General features: G+C 41.2%; 1 long non-coding RNA gene across 1 annotated transcript; it reads right to left on the bottom strand.

Moving 5' to 3' along the window:
• Window positions 1–12697, bottom strand: LOC138976839 (uncharacterized). The gene is made up of 2 exons (XR_011459171.1): window positions 11557–12697; window positions 1–5050 (listed from the first exon to the last, which is right to left on the bottom strand). It is a non-coding gene; the product is annotated as an uncharacterized lncRNA (long non-coding RNA).
• Between the last annotated feature and the right edge of the window lie 111 nt (window positions 12698–12808).

Raw genomic sequence — 12808 nt, 5'->3', positions numbered from 1 at the left:
TGAGTTTACCAAAAATTTATTTTCAGGAAAACAACATGTACACCAAAGAGTTTCCACATTCCACAAAGACAACATTATCTCATTAATTTTAGCTGCTTCGTTGATTTAAATGTGTATGTGAACATCTACATATAATGCGTAACATACAATAAACTAGGTTCCCATTTTCTACATCCATGTTTTTGCCGTCTTCAAAATGTGTGTTGATTGACTGATTAAAATCAACCAAGCTTGATGAACATTCCACTAACATTTGATGAGAAATAAAAACAAAACTTCTATGAACAACTTGATTTTATCAACTTGATTTCACTTACTGGCCTTGACATGCTCTTCGCAAATTGAGTCTGGCAAATAAAGACTGTGTATGTATGTGCGTGTGTGATCGTATGTACAATTCTGTTTGTGTGTATGTGTTGTTGGTATGCGTGTATTGCATGTGCGTGTACTGCATGTGTGCGTGCGTATGTTTTTAAGGGGGTGCTTTGTGTGTATCAGTGTGTGTGTTTGTGTGAGATAGCAGATCATATTGTCCTGGAAGGCACACATTTAATTTCTAGGAAGTTCTCATAAAGATCGTCCTAATGTTGGAAGAGCCCATGAGATAACTGAAATGCTACCTACGTCCTTTTACAGGGTGACCCAAAAAATGCAACCCACACAAATGCAAATAACTTCTACGTTTGTTGACCAAATTACTTCACATTTGTTGTACATTAACTTCAGCTTATGCCTGAACCGTTCACAAAATTGCACGTTTGTAGTTTGAATGGTCTGACTTTTGTGACATTTCACAAACAGGTTTCCAAATTCGGGGATCGATTCAACAGTATGAGGTTTCAAGTTGAGCCAAACTAACCCGATTTAAGCCCTCTACATTGTTACCGTTGGGTTTATTTGAAGGACCTAGTATACGATAACCAACTTAGACAATACGTAACTTGAATATAGCAATTACAGGCAGGATCAGGGCATGCCCCATGGAGGAATTCGTTAATGTCATGAATTTTTTGCGTGTAAATTTACAACGAAGGGGTACCATTTGAGTTTAGCGAATATCTTCATAGTTGTTGTTCATGAACTTCAGTTTGTTCACGACCATTCCACAAAGTTTCCAGTTTGCGAGTAAAATGGTCCGAGTTTTACTTTCTCTCTAAAATGTGTTCCAAATCACACTTCCGAAACTGTCAATGACACCAAAGCTTTCCTGTCTAGGGATTGCCCTGAACCTAGCTGTAACGGCTTTCCTTACGTCACTGATGATCTGGGAGGTCAAGGGAGTTTTTTTTGAAAACTCATACATTCAAATAATTTAAAAAATAAAAGTCTGGAGGGTTTAAATCCGGTTGGTATGGCTACCGCTCAATGTCAAACCTCATTCTGTTAAGTCAATTCCCAAATTTGATTTATGTTTTTGAAATTGCACAGAAGTCAGACGATTTAAACTACAAAATTGCCACTGTGTGGGCGAGTCATGCATATACGCTGAAGTCACTGCACACCAAATATAACGTACATCAGTCAACAGATGTAGATGTAATTAGCATTTTTGTGGGTTGTATTTTTTGGGGGGTCACCCTGTACATTGATTTGTAATCATCCACAACAGATAGACATCAAAATCACTGGGTGCGTCACACATTTACAATTCCAAAAGTTCATTCATGTGACAGCTGTACAGTGCCAATTAATCAACACAAACACTGGGCAACAATATCAAAACTTCATGCCGACAAAACTTTGAACAATAGATGACATTACACATAATTCATGAAAACATTCCCATCGGAACAATAGAAAACATAACACTTCATGACGACAACAATTCTGAACAGTACGACTGATGATGACGACAACAATTCTGAACAATACGACTGATGATGACAGTACGCGTCATGACGACAACAATTCTGAACAGTACGACTGATGATGACAGTACGCGTCATGACGACAACAATTCTGAACAATACGACTGATGATGACAGTACGCGTCATGACGACAACAATTCTGAATAGTACGACTGAAGATGACAGTACGCGTCATGACAACTAAACTTCTGAACAATAGATGACAACATACACTTCATGACAACAAAACTTTTGAACAGTAGATGACGACATACACTTTATGAAGAAAAAACTTCTTAACAATAGACGGTTTCTATTGATTGTGTAAGAGTTGCGCCCCCTGAAGCCGAGTCAAACAAACCAGGCAGTGGTGAGAAGGGAGTTCCAGTGTGCATGTTTCTGAAGAGGCATAATATCAAGTGCACACTTCAGAAATGGGTCTACTGGATATGATGCCATTTTCTTGGAAAAAAAAAGAAAATAAATGTTAAAGTACATGGGAGCTCAATATCCAGTGATGCCATGGTCACTTGCCTGCACCGATCACTTCCCCATTTCTTTCGCGCGAGAATGGCTTGCGGCTAGCCTCTCGCTAAGCAAACGCCAATATGAAACGGTTTGATCATAGATGTGTATCTATGGTTTGATGGCTAGCTACGCAAGAATTAACCACCATTGATTGATACCGAAAATGTCGTCTGCACTGGTCGGTAAACAGCCATGGACAGCCAATCGGATTGGCAGCAGTGCGGTGGTCGTTTTTTTCTGGCGAAGCGAGCACCTCCACGACATGCTCGCCTACTCTTGCCAAATCCTAGCGTTCCTCGCGGCGATAATCGCCCAAGAAACATTACTTACTCGCTCCACTCGCTAATTCTCGCGTCAAAGAAACGGAGGACAGTGCTTGCTGGGCTTCAAGCAGAGCAACTCTAGCAACTCTTCCCCGACAGAGTTATCTTACAACACCCTCTATTGTAGCATGAGTCACGATGTTACAGATCGAGGGGCAAAACGAACATCTTCATGGCAGTTTTCGTAGTTCCATTAATGAAATGAGACAAAACAAGAACATATCAGGAAGAAGAGGGGAACAAGGTTCTAGGCAAAAACATCACGAAAGTTGAGTATATCATTGTCATAACACAGTCTTTTATGTCAGTGGATATTTACAACTTAGTATTAATTACACTTTAAATTCATACATTGAGACAAAAGGAGTAAACAAGCAGATTATAAAATAAATGCTCCCAGTGAGACTGTTCTTTTCTCTATCTAGTAAACCTACAACCTTAACCTAAACTACACTGAAAGCTTTCAGCCATGAACTTGATAAAGTGTACTGAAAGCTGTCATATCTACCAAAAACTCTACAAGAGTTCACTCAAAGCTGTCTGCTGTGAACTCCAGAAAAGAACACGGAAAGCTATAAACTACGAACTGTAGAATTGTTCTTACTGCAAGCTGTCTGCTATGAACTACAGAAAAGGTTATATATCCACAGAAAACTGCTATAAACTCTAGAAAGAGTTACTGAAAGCTGTCTGCTAAGTGCCTCAGTATATTACCAGTTTGTTTCATAACATCAGGGCACACGCACATTTTATTGGTGTTTACATGTTCATAATTCACCAACTACCGTCGTTGTCATGGCAATGACATTTCAGTATTAGAACTGACCTCATCACAAATCTGTCATGCATTATGATCATTAAATGTGTGTTTCAATCCAAGAGTTTGCTTTAGCTTACAATAAAAAAAAAATAAAAAAATAAAAAAATCTTCTGGGTCAATGATCTCCTGGGATAAACTTCACACATTCCACACAACAATAAGGTTTGCTGATACAGCATATTCAAACTATCAATATTGCGATCTTTCCCTTAGACTCTTACTACACAAAAAGAAATAATGATGTACAGCTAGAGCAAGCAATGATGTATGCACGAGAAGAACAAGTTTAATGAAGAAAGAGTCAAGAATGACCCAGACAATGATGCGTAATACTGATCAGACAAGAAGGGACATAAGCAGAGACAGTGGAACCCCCCTTTAACACTATTGTGACTAGCATTGCCACGGCGTTTACGTCCTGCCTGCCCAAGCTTGCCACCAAGAAACTTCCCAAAAATCAATAACTGTAAAGAAATCTGTCTAGCAAGCTTGAATTAAGTCCAATCACCACCACATTTTGTGTACTAATTCAAAAATGGATGCCCAGTTCAGTCGTGCTATTCATAAGTTTGTCACGCGATTTGTTTTAGCAAAGGGGGGTGAAAGGGGGATAATTTGTGTTTTTTAACGTTTTTTGTGTGTGTTTTATTTTCTACTGCTTTTTTTAAAAGTTATTTTTTAACAGAAAGTATTATAAATAATGTTATAACCAAACAAGGTGTAAAACCTATGAATTAGCTGAAATATTGTTAACATTGTACACAGAAATAAGGAGACAGTACAAAGAAAAAAACAAGCAAATCACGCATTCACTCACAGCATCCTGACTCAAATGAAACAAAACTGTAACACTCACCAAATGATGTCTAGGTAATCCATATTAAATATAAGTCACATTTTCACAACAAAGTACCAACTGAGTCTGTTACTGTACACCTATGAACAATTCCAAAAGGATTTGAAGGCTCCAGCCATCCATTGTTATCAGTGCTGCCACGCCCCCATAGCTCTTGCACGATTCCGAGATAGATAGATCTACATGTTCGTCTAGCAGTATCACCGCCTACCACGTTTAGTTTGCCGACTCGTACTAGCAACAACGGGACTGTTTCTTCCTCACTTTCACTGCTTGTATCGCTTTCGTGAGGCGAAAACGATACGCCCGAATCATGCTCTACGGAATCCTCTAGGTCCAACATCCGGAGTATCTCCTCCCGAGACAAGGCTCGCCTTTGATTCATTTTTTTTCTCAAAAACGCACACAAATCAGGCGAATTTGCAAATGGCAGAAGGGGACGCCAAGTGTATCAAGGGAAACAACTCAATTTATTTGCAAGCTTCAAAAACCGGGAAGCAATCACGAGTCGTGTACCCTCTATGGCTGGTACTGAAAAATGCGCGTCCCGTCCATGGGCGTGTCAGCGCTGGTACTGATTTATCAGTGTCCCGTCGCGAAAGTGTTAAACACCATCACGTTAGAAGACAACCCCCCCTTCACGCCACTAGATTTACACATTTCTATCAGTAACTCCTGCTGTGCATGCCGATGTGGCATGCATTCACCTACTTTTTGTTGTAATTACGTTTGCTCAAGTCATTGCACGATGTAAAAAGAAGTAAACCGTGTTTTTATCGTGGCACCTTGTTGTGACCCGTTTTGTGGAGCGTTAATATTTTTACGTGAAATTCACGTGCTCCTTGTTCAGTTGTTGTGACCTGGTTTTGGTCGGAGCGTCACAAACTGCGTCGTTTAGTCTTAGAACACCGTGAGATTCACGTGCTATTTTCCGTGTTTTGATTTTGAGGTGAGCCCTGCGAATCTGCGTTGCAAGTTTTAGAATACGTGTGACTCACGTGTTTTTAGCTTTGTGATGTCAGCTAGTTCCTTGATGTTCTTTCTGTTAAATATACCGTTTTAAGTTTTGAGCATGCACGGAGTGCGTGATCGGTTACTGATTGGTTGTAAAATAGTAGTTTCACCCGATTCTGTCTTAGGAATGTTGTTGGTTGGTCAATCCGGTGACCTTTGACTTTTGAATAACTATTCCATGTTAGGTTTTTGTTTCCATAAATACCGCTGCTTGACTCCTGTCTCGTCAGTCGATCTGAGGGTTTTAGGAAGCGTTTGGTTTTGATGTAAACGTATGAAGGTTATCAAGTGAACCAACGGAGTGTTTCTTATGTTTTAACGTCAACGTAATGTTCTTGGAGACAGTTGTTTCTCAAGTGTGAATCGTTTTGTGCCCTTCGTTTGTGAGGCAACACGTTTTTGGTACTGCTGGTCAACCCACACAGCGCATAAGGTAATTTTGTTGTTACTTGTTTGTGTTGTGTTTTGGTCGCCATTTTGTAATTACTTTGTGAGTTGTTTATGTATAACGTGAGTTGAAAGTCTGACTTGTTGTAGTGTTTCTTTATTGTGTGTTCAACTGTTCTAGTGTTGTGAACGTACAGCAATGTTTTGTAGACGCTAGAAAGTCGCTAATGTTTATAATGATAACTTGTGTTTTCTGTGGTTAACGAAGTTCGAAGTGAAACGTTTTCTCCGACTTTTTCAGCCTTACGTTAAAAGAATTTAGGTAAAAGAAGCTTGCGGTCTGTGGTGATCGTTTGTAAACGGGCTTATTTCTTGTAACGTTATTGAGGGAAAGTGGATGAGTAAATATCTTGTTTGTGACTTTGATTAACGCAGGAACGTTGTCGTTAGACTTTTTTGGTATGACAGTTTGCTTTGTATTCCTGGCCTGATGAGTCAACGTTTTTGTATTTTTCTGAAACTAGCCATTTTGGTTTTAAACGTATGTATGCTAAGTTTCTTGAGTATTCTTAGTGCTTATGGTATTGTTGAACGTACGGAACGTAATTCTTTATTGTTGTTGAACGTACAGAACGTAACTCTTTATTGTTGTTGAAGGACTAACCAACGAGTGTTTGGTAATTGTAACTTTCTTGTCTGTTTGTCTTCTCCTGTCTTGTGATTGTTTATTTTTCTTGTTTTTACTTCTCGTGTCTTGTTAATGCATTTGATACTTTTGCCATGTCTAATAATTTGTTTTCTTTTCTCTTTTTCTTTCTGTTCATAAGTTTTTTACCGCATTACGTGGTACTGTAACTATATATCTATACATTACTGATCCCTAGTGTCAGATGCAAAATAATAAACCAGTACTTTTGCGCGTTATCGCTTGTAACCTGTGTTTGTCATTTCGTATGAACAATATGTAGTACCAGCCTCGCTCACGAAGGCGCGTACAATTGTTCACAAATTTCTCTGGCCTTCATGAGCACATCTGCTACATCGTCACCAGGCTGTGCAAACTTCGGCCTCAAGCAGGTGGCAAAGGACAACGCCACAATCAGCGCCAAGGCATCAGCCTTTCTGCAGCGTGACTTTTATGTCGATGATGGACTTCAAGCCAAAGACTCTGTTGAAGAAGCAGCAGATGTGCTCATGAAGGCCAGAGAAATTTGTGAACACGGACAATTGAGGCTGCACAAGATAGTCTCCAACTCAAAGGAACTTTTAGAGTACTTCCCCGACTCTGAAGTTACGTCAACCAAGGCCACAGAACTCGCAGTTCCTTGTAGCACACCAGAAATTGAGCGGACTCTTGGCCTTCACTGGTGCACTGATGATGACACGCTGGGTTTCACTGACAACCCCAGACTGGGTCCCTCGAACAGAAGAGGAGTTCTCTCTACAATTGCATCAGTCTACGACCCCCTTGGTTTTCTGGCTCCCTTTTTGCTGACTGGAAAATTGATCCTCCAGGAACTATGTCGCCAGGAGCTCGGCTGGGACGATCCGCTGCCACCATCGCTTCAAGAACGTTGGGAAGAGTGGCTGAAGGATCTATCCCGCCTGGGTTGCGTCAAGGTACCCAGGAACTACTTGCCTACAGACTTTGGCACCGTGAAGAATGTCGAGCTACATCACTTCTCAGACGCGTCTACAGCAGGATACGGCCAGTGTTCGTACCTTCGCTTTGAGAATCATCTAGGCAACATTCACAGTACGCTTGTAGTCGCCAAAGCACGCGTGGCTCCGCTTCGACACGTCACTGTCCCTCGTCTGGAGCTAACGGCAGCAGTACTTTCCGTCAAGATGGCAAGATTTCTTCAAGAAGAACTGGACTTTGAGAGCATTGAACATTTCTTTTGGACTGACTCTATGATTGTACTCGCTTATTTGAAGAACGAGTCCAAGCGTTTTCACGTCTTTGTCGCAAATAGAGTCCAACAAATACGTCAGTTCTCACAGGCCAGTCAGTGGAATCATGTTTCTACAAAGGAGAACCCAGCTGATTATGCATCACGGGGATTGTCTGTGAGTGACCTCATGACATCAGAGTGGTTCCATGGTCCCGCATTCTTGAGCCAGTCCCTTCCGGAATCAGATGACTTTTTCGAGATCCCAGATGACGATGTTGAGGTGAAAGTGTGCAAGGCTACTACCTCTAAAGAAGTGTCTGTTCAGTCGTTTGAGCAGATCGCCCAACGATTCTCCTCCAAGACATCTCTGATAAGAGCCATGGCTGTTTTGGTACGCAAATGCAATGCCATTAAGGGGCACCAGTCGTCTCCCCTTGAAGTGCTTGAAGTCACTGAGAAGAAGTTCATCGTATGTCTTCAGAAAGAACATTTTGAACGCCCAACGCCTTCTTTACGCAACCAGCTTCAGGCACTCAACGCTCACAAAGACACTGATGGTATACTGAGAGTATATGGTCGCTCTCAAAATTCATCATCCTTTTCAGCTGACAAGTTTCCCATACTATTACCTCGAGACAGTCACTTCTCTTTGCTGGTGGTTCAGGATTGTCATGCCGCGATAGCCCACCAAGGGAGAATGTTCACGATCAACCAAGTACGAGCCAGCGGTTTCTGGATCATTGGCATTCGTCACGTCGTCTCTTCGTTGGTGCGCCGCTGTGTTCACTGCCGATGGCATCGCTCAGGGCCAGCTGGACAGAAGATGGCCGACCTCCCTCCAGAGCGTATTGACCCATCCCCACCGTTCACGTACTGTGGCATTGACTGTTTCGGCCCATTTCACGTCAAAGATGGACGTAGGGAGGTGAAAAGGTACGGACTGATCGTGACGTGTTTTGCCTCTAGGGCAATCCACATTGAAACCCTGGATGACATGTCAAGTGATTCCTTCATCAACGCCCTACGCATTGTTGTCTCCATGCGAGGAAACATATCACGCATTTGGTGTGACAAAGGAACGAACTTTGTAGGTGCATGCAACGAGTTCAAACTGGCATGGAAGGAGATGGACTCTGAACGACTGACATCAAAGATGCTGGAAAGCAAATGTGAGTTCAAGTTCAACCCCCCTGCAGCTAGTCACATGGGTGGCGTTTGGGAGCGTCAGATCCGAACGATACGCAGCATCCTGAATGGTCTTCTCAGAAGATCAGGCCAGCGTCTCACTACCTCATCACTTCGTACGTTCCTATACGAGGTGATGGCCATCGTGAACAGTCGACCACTGTCTGTCGAGTCACTGGAATCGGCAGATGGACCACGCCCTTTGACCCCCAACCACGTCCTCACCATGAAGTCAGGTGCCATCCTTCCGCCCCCTGGTGTGTTTGAAGATCCAGACTTGTACGCCAGGAAACGTTGGCGCTGTGTCCAGCGGATGGCAGACGAATTCTGGCTGCTATGGAAGAGCCAGTACCTTTCACTTTTGCAGAAACGTCGTGTCTGGCAACGTCCCCAGGCAAACGTACAGGTGGGAGATGTTGTTGTCTTGCATGACCAGAACTTGTGCAGATCAGAGTGGTGCATGGCTCGTGTAGTCGAAGTGATGCCGGGATCTGATGGACTGGTCAGACGAGTGAAAGTGCATGTTGGAACAAAGGCTCTAGACAATCACGGCCGTCCCACTGGTGATAGTCGCATATTAGAGCGACCTATTCACAAAATGACTGTGTTAGTTGATCGTGAAAATCACAAAGACAAAGCTGTGTAAGCGAACTGAAAGAACATTGAACTTTGGAGTGTTTTTCCAATTTGACAGTTGCGGTTTGTTTTTATACCAGATGATGTAACGGACATTTATGATTTAAGTGGTGCGTTTTTTATGCCGTCGAGTAAATGACTAGTGGCTTTTAGTTGAAACGAGATGTGTTGAGACACTGAAAGTGATTGAACCATAATATTGTTGTGTAAATGTTTTGCAACACAATGATTTTGAGTTGTAAATTTGAAATGTCTAAATCTGCGTTATTCTTCTTTTGATATAAGGAACATGTTTGTACAAAGGTTTTTGAAGTAAATTATATTAATATAATTTCCGGTGGGAGTGTGCATGCCGATGTGGCATGCATTCACCTACTTTTTGTTGTAATTACGTTTGCTCAAGTCATTGCACGATGTAAAAAGAAGTAAACCGTGTTTTTATCGTGGCACCTTGTTGTGACCCGTTTTGTGGAGCGTTAATATTTTTACGTGAAATTCACGTGCTCCTTGTTCAGTTGTTGTGACCTGGTTTTGGTCGGAGCGTCACAAACTGCGTCGTTTAGTCTTAGAACACCGTGAGATTCACGTGCTATTTTCCGTGTTTTGATTTTGAGGTGAGCCCTGCGAATCTGCGTTGCAAGTTTTAGAATACGTGTGACTCACGTGTTTTTAGCTTTGTGATGTCAGCTAGTTCCTTGATGTTCTTTCTGTTAAATATACCGTTTTAAGTTTTGAGCATGCACGGAGTGCGTGATCGGTTACTGATTGGTTGTAAAATAGTAGTTTCACCCGATTCTGTCTTAGGAATGTTGTTGGTTGGTCAATCCGGTGACCTTTGACTTTTGAATAACTATTCCATGTTAGGTTTTTGTTTCCATAAATACCGCTGCTTGACTCCTGTCTCGTCAGTCGATCTGAGGGTTTTAGGAAGCGTTTGGTTTTGATGTAAACGTATGAAGGTTATCAAGTGAACCAACGGAGTGTTTCTTATGTTTTAACGTCAACGTAATGTTCTTGGAGACAGTTGTTTCTCAAGTGTGAATCGTTTTGTGCCCTTCGTTTGTGAGGCAACACGTTTTTGGTACTGCTGGTCAACCCACACAGCGCATAAGGTAATTTTGTTGTTACTTGTTTGTGTTGTGTTTTGGTCGCCATTTTGTAATTACTTTGTGAGTTGTTTATGTATAACGTGAGTTGAAAGTCTGACTTGTTGTAGTGTTTCTTTATTGTGTGTTCAACTGTTCTAGTGTTGTGAACGTACAGCAATGTTTTGTAGACGCTAGAAAGTCGCTAATGTTTATAATGATAACTTGTGTTTTCTGTGGTTAACGAAGTTCGAAGTGAAACGTTTTCTCCGACTTTTTCAGCCTTACGTTAAAAGAATTTAGGTAAAAGAAGCTTGCGGTCTGTGGTGATCGTTTGTAAACGGGCTTATTTCTTGTAACGTTATTGAGGGAAAGTGGATGAGTAAATATCTTGTTTGTGACTTTGATTAACGCAGGAACGTTGTCGTTAGACTTTTTTGGTATGACAGTTTGCTTTGTATTCCTGGCCTGATGAGTCAACGTTTTTGTATTTTTCTGAAACTAGCCATTTTGGTTTTAAACGTATGTATGCTAAGTTTCTTGAGTATTCTTAGTGCTTATGGTATTGTTGAACGTACGGAACGTAATTCTTTATTGTTGTTGAACGTACAGAACGTAACTCTTTATTGTTGTTGAAGGACTAACCAACGAGTGTTTGGTAATTGTAACTTTCTTGTCTGTTTGTCTTCTCCTGTCTTGTGATTGTTTATTTTTCTTGTTTTTACTTCTCGTGTCTTGTTAATGCATTTGATACTTTTGCCATGTCTAATAATTTGTTTTCTTTTCTCTTTTTCTTTCTGTTCATAAGTTTTTTACCGCATTACGTGGTACTGTAACTATATATCTATACATTACTGATCCCTAGTGTCAGATGCAAAATAATAAACCAGTACTTTTGCGCGTTATCGCTTGTAACCTGTGTTTGTCATTTCGTATGAACAATATGTAGTACCAGCCTCGCTCACGAAGGCGCGCACACCTGCATTACCTCCACTTTATGACACTAGATTTACACATTTCTATCAGTAACTCCTGCATTACCTCCACTTTACGACACTAGATTTACACATTTCTATCAGTAACTCCTGCATTACCCCCCCTTCACGCCACTAGATTTACACATTTCTATCAGTAACTCCTGCATTACCTCCACTTTATGACACTAGATTTACACATTTCTATCAGTAACTCCTGCATTACCTCCACTTTACGACACTAGATTTACACATTTCTATCAGTAACTCCTGCATTACCCCCCCTTCACGCCACTAGATTTACACATTTCTATCAGTAACTCCTGCATTACCTCCACTTCACGCCACTAGATTTACACATTTCTATCAGTAACTCCTGCATTACCTCCACTTCACGCCACTAGATTTACACATTTCTATCAGTAACTCCTGCATTACCTCCACTTCACGCCACTAGATTTACACATTTCTATCAGTAACTCCTGCATTACCTCCACTTCACGCCACTAGATTTACACATTTCTATCAGTAACTCCTGCATTACCTCCACTTTACGACACTAGATTTACACATTTCTATCAGTAACTCCTGCATTACCTCCACTTTAAAACCCTCTCCTAAAACAGCATGATTTTCTTATTTTTCTAGGTCTTAATATAGGGGTTGGTTTCACTGTATACAACAAGCAAATATCAAAACAAACAAATATCAAGTACACAATGACTGGAAACCCAAAGTATGGTTCCCATCAGACAATATGCAAGGAATGTCACAGACTTTGATACACGATATGACGACAAAACCACACCATTAGTGATGGCGCTGGTCATTTTCCAAATGGGCGAGTCCTTTGCAAGTACAAATACTTGATAACACAGAAACTGGTCATTCTTTCCCTCACTCTATTACACAAACCAGGCAAAACACGTCTTGAATACATCGATTACTTTACTTTTATCAGGGAAAAAGTAACAGTGAAACAAAATATCAACCGGTACAGCGGAACCCCCCTTTTAAGACCTCCAAAAGTCTGAGAAAATCAGAGGGTCTTATATTTGGGCTAAATTACAGAGGTTATCAACAGAAAATCTTAGGAAACAGAGTCTCAAAAGAAACAGAGTGTTAAATTTGGGGGGGGGGGGGGGGGGGGGGGGGGTGGGTCTTAAAAGGGGGGTTTTGCTGTATACAAGACCGATTGCCAATTTCACTTCTGTTATTTTGAGATTTTTACTGGTAAAATTGTGGAAATGTCTGGTA

Source organism: Littorina saxatilis, linkage group LG9 (assembly GCF_037325665.1).
Source record: "Littorina saxatilis isolate snail1 linkage group LG9, US_GU_Lsax_2.0, whole genome shotgun sequence".
NCBI lineage: Eukaryota > Metazoa > Mollusca > Gastropoda > Littorinimorpha > Littorinidae > Littorina > Littorina saxatilis.
This window is presented reverse-complemented; position numbering and strand designations above follow the sequence as displayed.